Source organism: Pungitius pungitius, chromosome 5, assembly GCF_949316345.1.
Source record: "Pungitius pungitius chromosome 5, fPunPun2.1, whole genome shotgun sequence".
NCBI lineage: Eukaryota > Metazoa > Chordata > Actinopteri > Perciformes > Gasterosteidae > Pungitius > Pungitius pungitius.
The window spans coordinates 5684099-5693367 of NC_084904.1; the positions used below are offsets into that span (position 1 = coordinate 5684099).

The 9269-nt window shown below is 42.6% G+C and overlaps 1 long non-coding RNA gene across 1 annotated transcript; it reads right to left on the minus strand.

The window, feature by feature from the left end:
- Positions 1–5743: 5743 nt before the first annotated feature.
- LOC134129087 (uncharacterized) lies at positions 5744–9039 on the minus strand. The gene is made up of 3 exons (XR_009956276.1): positions 8760–9039; positions 7954–8036; positions 5744–7803 (listed from the first exon to the last, which is right to left on the minus strand). It is a non-coding gene; the product is annotated as an uncharacterized LOC134129087 (long non-coding RNA).
- Positions 9040–9269: the final 230 nt, after the last annotated feature.

Sequence of the window (9269 nt, forward strand, 5' to 3'; positions counted from 1 at the left end):
AAATCTTCCAGGGGGCGCAATGGAGGCAATTTTTCACTTTTGATCCAAAACTGCACATCAGGTCTGTAAAGGTCATCACGTAGGATACTCACAGAGGTTTTCAAGAGTTTTGGAGTGTGCCGAGGCTCAGAAGATGTGCTTGAACTTTCATGCGAATATGGCGACGTCACAGCCACAAAGTTGGTCCAAAACTCCCAATTCTCACTGTGAGCCATCGTCACAGTCTTACGTCTTATATTCCCAGATTTGAAGTTGATCAGATTAAAGGGCTGGGAAATGGACATGTAAATGTACAAACTTTGCATTGACCTAAGCCAATAGGTGGCGCTATACTTTTTCGAAAATCACTGCATGGCATTACTTAAAGGCCTACACAAGCATCATGAATATACATTTATAGCCAGAAATATCAATGTTCCTTGGAGTTATACCATTTTACATTTTGGAAAAAAATCGTCCAAAATTGTCCAAACTGCACGCAAGCTCACGCCCAGGTGGTTTTATGAAAACTCTTGATTTTAATAACTTTTGACCCCAAGGCTGTCAGGAACCAGTTGCCAAATTTTGAAATGGATCGGATTTAAACTCTCGGAGGAGTTCGTTCGTTTGTAAATGCAAAAATTGAAGGAAATGGCCAAAAATACACAGAATCACCACAGCGCCCCCTAATGTTCAAATATTCTGGGAAAATTTGGGGATGTTCTAGGACTCATTGTGAACATGTCCTCAAAATTTGGTGAAAATGACGGTTAGAAAAAAAAAAAGTTATAGGCCTTTGAACTTTCAGGACACAAACCTACAAACTTCATTGGTCCATAACTTTATTGAAAAATGAGATATCAACATTCTTTCAATAACTTTTGATCGCATCGAGCCAACGATCATTTTGCCGAAGATTTCGTAAGAATCGGACCAAGCGTCTGGGAGGAGTTCGCAAAAACGTGTTTTTCACAAAATTCAAAATGGCGGCCATAAAACGGTAGGCGCATTTGCATACCATAATTTTTTTTGTGTACAGCACATCCAAGAGAACCTGTGTGAAAAGGTTCCAAGTCGATCGGTAAAAGTAAAAAAAAAAATTAACATTGCGGCCACTTTGGGGGGCGCTAGAGAGTTCTTTTTTCTCTCCTCTAATTGCGGGACCCGAATCATACGTCAATTTTGCGCACTTCTGATGCGCGTGCAAAAATTCAAGAGTTTTTGAACATGATAAAGTCCCCAAAAGTGCGTTCGAAGTGGCGAAATAATAAGAAAAAGAAAAATTCTTGCAATTTCAATAGGGCTTTCGCCCGACTTGCAGTCGGCTCAGGCCCTAATTAAAGCTGCAAGCAGCGATGAACGGGCCTTCGCCTATTCTCGCACGTCGGGGTGGGGCGGCGGTCGGCCGGGCTCGCGGGTCAAAAAAGACTAAAGAGACTAAACAAATCACTCTCGGGGCTTCCATTCAAACCTGAATCTGCGGCCTCGCGAACGGAATCCACCGACGCCGGGCTGTTGCCCCGCTGCAAAAGACCTGCGGAGTAATTGTTACGGGTCTCGGGCACGATGACCACAATACGTATCACAGCAACACTTGTCTCGTTCTCCAGTTTGCGTCTGTATAATTGATTCAACACATATACACATCCAGTGCATTTTTCTTGTCCTGTATATCTTAGATATCATAGATGCAGTCTCAATCAAGGTTAATTCCCAGAAATATCCACCTGTAATTACCTTAGCTGTTATTTCTGCCTACTATAGTTCCCATTGACCAACTACATAAGGGATATTTCCACACCATGTTGACTATGATAAACGTATACAACTCTTATTCACATATGGACGTTGCACTTTAGAATGTGTATTGATTAACTCGGCATGTACCAAACCATATTGACAAGTAAAAAAAACAAAATATGACTAAACATGACTGAATAAATCACCGCCCAAAACATGTTAAAGATAAGTGGCATTATAAGTACAATTTAAGTGCTACCATTTGTTAGTGCTACGGTTTGCTAGTGTTTTAGTCAAGGTAGAGTCTAAAAAGGTGTGTCTTGAGTTTTCGACGGAAGATGTAGAGGCTCTCTGCGGTCCTGATGTCATCAGAGAGCTCATTCCACCATCTGGGAGCAGGACAGCAAAGAGTCGCCATCTCGTCGAGTGCTTTTCTCTCAGTGAGGGAGGAACAAGCAGCTTGCCAGATGCAGATCGGAGTGCGTGGGTTGGGATGCAGGGTTTCACCATGTCCCGGATGTAGACTGGTCCCGATCCATTCACAGCGTGGTCCGTCAGTACCAATGCTTTGAACTGGATGCGGGCAGCCACTGGTAACCAATGAAGTGAAGGGAGAAGCGGTGTGGTGTGGGAGTATTTCAGAAGGTTGAAGACCAGTCGAGCTGCTGCATTCTGGATGAGCTGCAGTGGTCGAATGGCGGCAGCAGGGAGACCTGCCAGCAGAGAGTTACAGTAGTATTTGGTGTATTATCAGAATACGATTAGGGCTGTCAACAGATTATAGACAATTAACTAGTTAATCACACATTTTGAAAAACATTTATCTTGATTACAATATTTTTTTCTCTTATATTAACTGTTTACAGTTTAGTAATTTGTTGTTTCAACTCCATAATGAGCTTGACGTGTGTATATTATTTCATTGGAATGAGGGGCATATTAATCATATCATTTAATGTTAGATTCATGCTCATTGTGAAGGAAATGAATATATAACATATTGAAAAGCATTGAAGACGCACATTACATTACGTGTCATTTAGCTGACGCTTTTAAACAACAAAGTAGTTAGTTAGCTGCTGCGAGTAGTAGTGTGTAAATAAAGTGATTCAATCGGGCCAAGTTATTTAGGGCACACGGAAACGTAAACAAAGTGGCGCTAATAGCGTGAAGAGGGGTCTTTTATTCCCGTGAAGCTACCGTAGTTAGCTTTACAGGAACAAAATACGTATGCTAGTTGATGTTCTTCAAGCATAGCATAGGCTGCCCTGGGCTGTGCTAAATAGTGCACAGCAGCCACAGCCGGCAGTAAACTCAAATTAGTGTGACAAATCTGCTCTAAAGTGTAGTTATTTAAGTCAATAACCTCAGCAAATAGAGTAATCTGAACCACTTTGTTCGTTAGATCAGCCGGAGACGCGGAAAAAAAGAGATGTTTGTGACGGGACGTCCCTTAAGCAGCTGTTAGCATGTTTACAGTATCCCCGCTATTTAAGTGGGTAAGACTGAAGAACGCACAAGGAAAAAGTCATCACTCACCTACCAAAGCGTTTCCACTTGGTTTAGTCCGTTTGGATTTAAGCCTCGGTGTGTAGTTAGCAAGCTGGCTGACTGGCTGCTCCATCCGGCAGCCGCTAGCTTCTCTCGCTACCCCAGTTAGCTCTCCGTGCCGTCGAACAGATATAACAAGCCCTTAAACAAAACGTACCTAAATGGCTGCACACATCCAAGAGGGAATGAGAACACTTTACTTCAGGAACTATTACTACTGTGAAAGCTACCTTAAAATGATGATCCCGTTGCTGAGTTTTACCGTAAATTAGGACTTCACACACATGGTGGATCTGTGACATGTGTCCGCGTAAAACATGTCCCCCCCGAAACTAACCACGTAAAATTAGTTCCTACCCAAAAAACGAAACAAATATGTCTGTGCACAAACCACACAACAAATAAACAAGTTCATGAAGATATGATACAAACGACACGAATTACATTCACCTCACCAAGGAAAGTAAACTAAATCCCTTTGTTCGTTAGTTCAGCTGAACACGCAGTTAAAAAGAAGAAGAAAAAAAACACTATGGCTCTAACGGGAAGCGAACCCGGATCAAAATATTGAAAGTCCTGTGTCTAACCAACGGAGCTACGTGTCGAGCCGTGATTACGAAATCGAAAAGTGACCTAAAAAAAGAAGATTCACACACATTGCGTCAGGGCAGGGAGGTCAATCTGTGGAGACAATATTTTGAAGCATTGTTCAATAAACACAATTTAAGTCACATCAGGAGTCTAATTAATTATGTTGGGGCGATGTACAAAGTGCAAGAACTGAATAAAGACCAGTCCGCCACCCGACTGCAAACGCCAGCTCACTGACGTCTCCCAGCAGCTCCACATACGGCAGCTGTGCCAGCCGTATGTGGCTGAAACGAGTGTGACACAGCTGCTCTAACGTGTACAGTTATTTAACCTCAGCAAGGAGAGTTACCTGAATCATTTTGTCCGTTAGATCAGCCGGACACGCGTTTAAAAAAAGAAGTAACAAAAAAAAAAGTATGATTTCGTCGGGACTCGATCTCACGACCATAGGATCGGGGGGCGGTCTCTTACCAGGAGAGCTAAACCCTCTGATGGCTTTGAGAATTCGAAAACTCACTCAAATAGGATTGGTCACTCTCCGCCAAAAATTCAGGTAATATTCACACTAAAAAAATTATAACTGCCTTCCTGTTTGTTTTAGAGAAAATTCCTCAGAGACTTTTTTAAGTCTCCCTTTAATACATTTGGTAAAAAATCAGCGGACTTGTCGGTCAAACAGGGTGCGGGCGGGGCTTCGTCAAAATCTTCCAGGGGGCGCAATGGAGGCAATTTTTCACTTTTGATCCAAAACTGCACATCAGGTCTGTAAAGGTCATCACGTAGGATACTCACAGAGGTTTTCAAGAGTTTTGGAGTGTGCCGAGGCTCAGAAGATGTGCTTGAACTTTCATGCGAATATGGCGACGTCACAGCCACAAAGTTGGTCCAAAACTCCCAATTCTCACTGTGAGCCATCGTCACAGTCTTACGTCTTATATTCCCAGATTTGAAGTTGATCAGATTAAAGGGCTGGGAAATGGACATGTAAATGTACAAACTTTGCATTGACCTAAGCCAATAGGTGGCGCTATACTTTTTCGAAAATCACTGCATGGCATTACTTAAAGGCTTACACAAGCATCATGAATATACATTTATAGCCAGAAATATCAATGTTCCTTGGAGTTATACCATTTTACATTTTGGAAAAAAATCGTCCAAAATTGTCCAAACTGCACGCAAGCTCACGGCCAGGTAGTTTTATGAAAACTCTTGATTTTAATAACTTTTGACCCCAAGGGTGTCAGGAACCAGTTGCCAGATTTTTAAATGGATCGGATTTAAACTCTCGGAGGAGTTCGTTCGTTTGTAAATGCAAAAATTGAAGGAAATGGCCAAAAATACACAGAATCACTACAGCGCCCCCTAATGTTCAAATATTCTGGGAAAATTTGGGGATGTTCTAGGACTCATTGTGAACATGTCCTCAAAATTTGGTGAAAATGGGGGTTGGAAAAAAAAAAGTTATAGGACTTAGAACTTTCAGGACACAAACCTACAAACTTCATTGGTCCATAACTTTATTGAAAAATGAGATATCAACATTCTTTCAATAACTTTTGATCGCATCGAGCCAACGATCATTTTGCCGAAGATTTCGTAAGAATCGGATCAAGCGTCTGGGAGGAGTTCGCAAAAACGTGTTTTTCACAAAATTCAAAATGGCGGCCATAAAACGGTAGGCGCATTTGCATACCATAATTTTTTTTGTGTACAGCACATCCAAGAGCACCTGTGTGAAAAGGTTCCAGGTCGATCGGTAAAAGTAAAAAAATCAATTAACATTGCGGCCACTTTGGGGGGCGCTAGAGAGTTCTTTTTTTTCTCCTCTAATTGCGGGACCCCAATCATACGTCAATTTTGCGCACTTCTGATGCGCGTGCAAAAATTCAAGAGTTTTTGAACATGATGAAGTCCCCAAAAGTGCGTTCGAAGTGGCGAAATAATAATAATAATAATTCTTGCAATTTCAATAGGGCTTTCGCCCGACTTTCAGTCGGCTCAGGCCCTAATGAATTCTTGCAATTTCAATAGGGCTTTCGCCCGACTTGCAGTCGGCTCAGGCCCTAATTAAAGCTGCAAGCAGCGATGAACGGGCCTTCGCCACTTCTCGCACGTTGGGGTGGGGCGGCGGTCGGCCGGGCTCGCAGTTAAAAAGAAGAAAAAAAACGATGGCTCTAACGGGAAGCGAACCCGGGTCAAAATATTGAAAGTCCTGTGAATAAGCAACGGAGCTACGTGCTGACTTGTGATTGCGAAATCGAAAAGTGACCTAAAAAAAAGGCGATTGACCCACATTGCGTCAGGGCAGAGGGATCAATATTTTGCAGCATTCTTCAATAAACACAATTTAAGTCACATCAGTAGTGTAATTAAATAACTTGGGACGATGTACAAAGTGCAAGACCTGGATAGTGGTTACTTTGAACAGAAATACATTACGTTAGAGCTGGCGTACTCTCGCGATAACAGCATGAACTGACGCAAGACTACGAGCGCGTCTGTGGCTCCGCTATTTATATCAGTCAGTCAGCTGTGTCATTCTGTTCATGTGCCACGGAGCAGTTTCTGGCCCCAACCTGAAAATAGTTTAACACCCCTGCTCTAAGTGTACAGTTATTTAAAAACCTCAGCAAGGAGAGTTACCTGAATCATTTTGTCCGTTAGATCAGCCGGACACGCGTTTAAAAAAAGGAGGAACACGGACGGGAAATCAGAAGGTCGACCTGGGGCGTCGCGTGAACCGGGCCCCTACATGTGACGACCCTCGATCAGCCAGTTGTCACAGACCTTGTCGTACGGAAAGTCATTCGTTTATTGAAGATCACGTTTTCATACAGTCAAGTCACACCCGTTTGAGTCTCTGTAAAACACGGGAGCTGTGGATTCAGTGTGTGGCTTCAGGCGATAACATGACCATGTTTGAAGTGCTCTGTAAGAAGTGGAGAGCGCGTAACGGTTAGCTGTTGGATCTTAAATGTTATTGTTTGATTCTTTAGCTTGATGCAATATTGAAACGTAGGATCACCTTGGATTAGTCGAGGTACAATGACGACAGCTAACCCCACCTCTTTTGCTCCATCAAGATATGTAAACTTTTTAACCAAACCCGCTGGATGACGACGTGGCTGTCTTCCTGAAGAGAGCTTTGCTTAATGAATTAATGAATACATTTAGTAAGATCCGCTTCTCCCCCGGGGCATTATATATTGGTGAATTCAAATTGAATCAGTGGAGCCATGTACTTTCAGCTAAAAGTAATATTGCAGTCTTAAGGGAGAGGAGATTCCAGCAATGTTGTCAATGGATTGTCAATTCAGGTTGATAACAAATCCAGGTCTACAGATTCCAAAGCATCAAGCAAACCTATACAACACAGGACTTGTTGTGAATCAATGATCAAAACGTCACCAAAATAACTTTGATCGCCCCCATTCAGTCAAGGCAAGATTATATATATTATTTTATTATAAATGAGCTTATGAGCTTTTTCATATGTGGCATTACAAGCTCTTTACCCAGTTGCTTAATGAACAGCACCATGCATTGTTAGCACTCCTTGCAGAGAAGGGCTGCAATGAGCAAAAAAAAGATCAAGGTACACACTTGACACCGTGAGAGAGAATTAATCACAACAGGTGCTGGGGCAAGTTAGATAAAATACCAAGCAAAATTCAATTGTGGAAGCGCTAGAATAAATCACAACAGGTGCTGGGGCAAGTTAGAGTTAGTGAGAGCTAAAGGAGAAAATAAACGCAGTAGGTCACATAAGTTCTGTCGGATGTTCAAGTTGCCCAGAAGGATGAGCGGCGAGCTGTCATCTGGAAGTTGTAACTCTTCCATTCGTTGTAGAAGTAAATAACTTCTTCTCTGGAAGGATCATTTTCCGCTGTGGTCCAGTCGACTTGGGTCTTTGCCACGATTGCCCGCGGTGAAGCCCACCTGTGCCGTGTGGTGGAAGAAAAAAAGAAGGCCAAATTATTACATCCATCGACAGTCACACGATATGGAATGCTGTTGTACGAATGCGGGAAGAAGTCTTTTACAATTATGCAGACAGAACAAAATATACATAAAGAAATGCTTTCCCACCTCGCTGGAGTTGAAAGCCACGTGTCCCATGTGCCATTCCCAGTGATGTCCTCAGACTGGTGGCATGACTTTGCACGGGCCATCTGAAAATATTTGAGCACCAACGTGTATTATCAGAATACGATTATGGCTGTCAACAGATTATAGACAATTGACTAGTTAATCACACGTTTTGAAAACATTTATCTTGATTACAATATTTTTTTCTCTTATATTAACTGTTTACAGTTTAGTAATTTGTTGTTTCAACTCCATAATGAGCTTGACGTGTGTATATTATTTCTTTGGAATGAGGGGCATATTAATCATATCATTTAATGTTAGATTCATGCTCATTGTGAAGGCAATAAATATATAACATATTGAAAAGCATTGAAGACGCACAATACATTACGTGTCATTTAGCTGCGCCCTGCTGCAGGCTGCGGGCCGATTATAGAAAGTTATTTAGGGCACACGGAAACGTAAACAAAGTGGCGCTGATAGCGTGAAGAGGGGTCTTTTATCCCTGTGAAGCTACCGTAGTTAGCTTAGCTAAAAGACGTATGCTGGTCGTTATGAGGTCATCGAATTTAGGTTGCTTTGGGCTGTGCTAAATAAAAACCCTCTTGAATGTAGAACACGACTCACGTCTGGCCTCATATGACAGGCTCTTAATGTTGGCAATTAAGTCCATAGCAAATACTAATACCGTTCTCCCTCAAACAGCTGTTAGAAACGAGCCATTGTTACCACGTTCCCCGCAGTATCCCCGCTATTTAAGTGGGTAAGACTGGAGAACGCACAAGGAAAAAGTCATCACTCACCGTCCAAAGCATCTCCACTTGGTTTAGTCCGTTTGGGTGTAAGCATAGGTGTGTAGTAAGCAGTTTAAAATATAAAATACGGACTGCATACAACTGGACCTGCAGCTGTTCAACGCAGAGGCTCCAATGGCGACCTCTCGCGATAACAGCATTAACTCACGCGACACTACGAGCCGCCCTCTACTCTGCGCATGTCCGTCAACAAAGACTGCTGGGTAATTGAGTTCTTTAACGTAACAGTTCCCCGTAACATCTAGTAAAATCCCAAAACGTGTTTGCATCTCCACCCGTATGTGGCAGAATACGTGTATTTAAATTCAGATGTAAATATATTGAACTGTCCGTGTTATTTTTCTAGGTTAGATGTGTCAAACTCGCGACACGCTGGCGAACGGCTGCACCGTCCAGACCGTACCGGGCTGCAACGCCAGCTCCTCCCTCCAGCTCCACACATACGGCAGCTGTGCCCAGCAGCCGTATGTGGCTGAAACGAGTGTGACACAGCTGCTC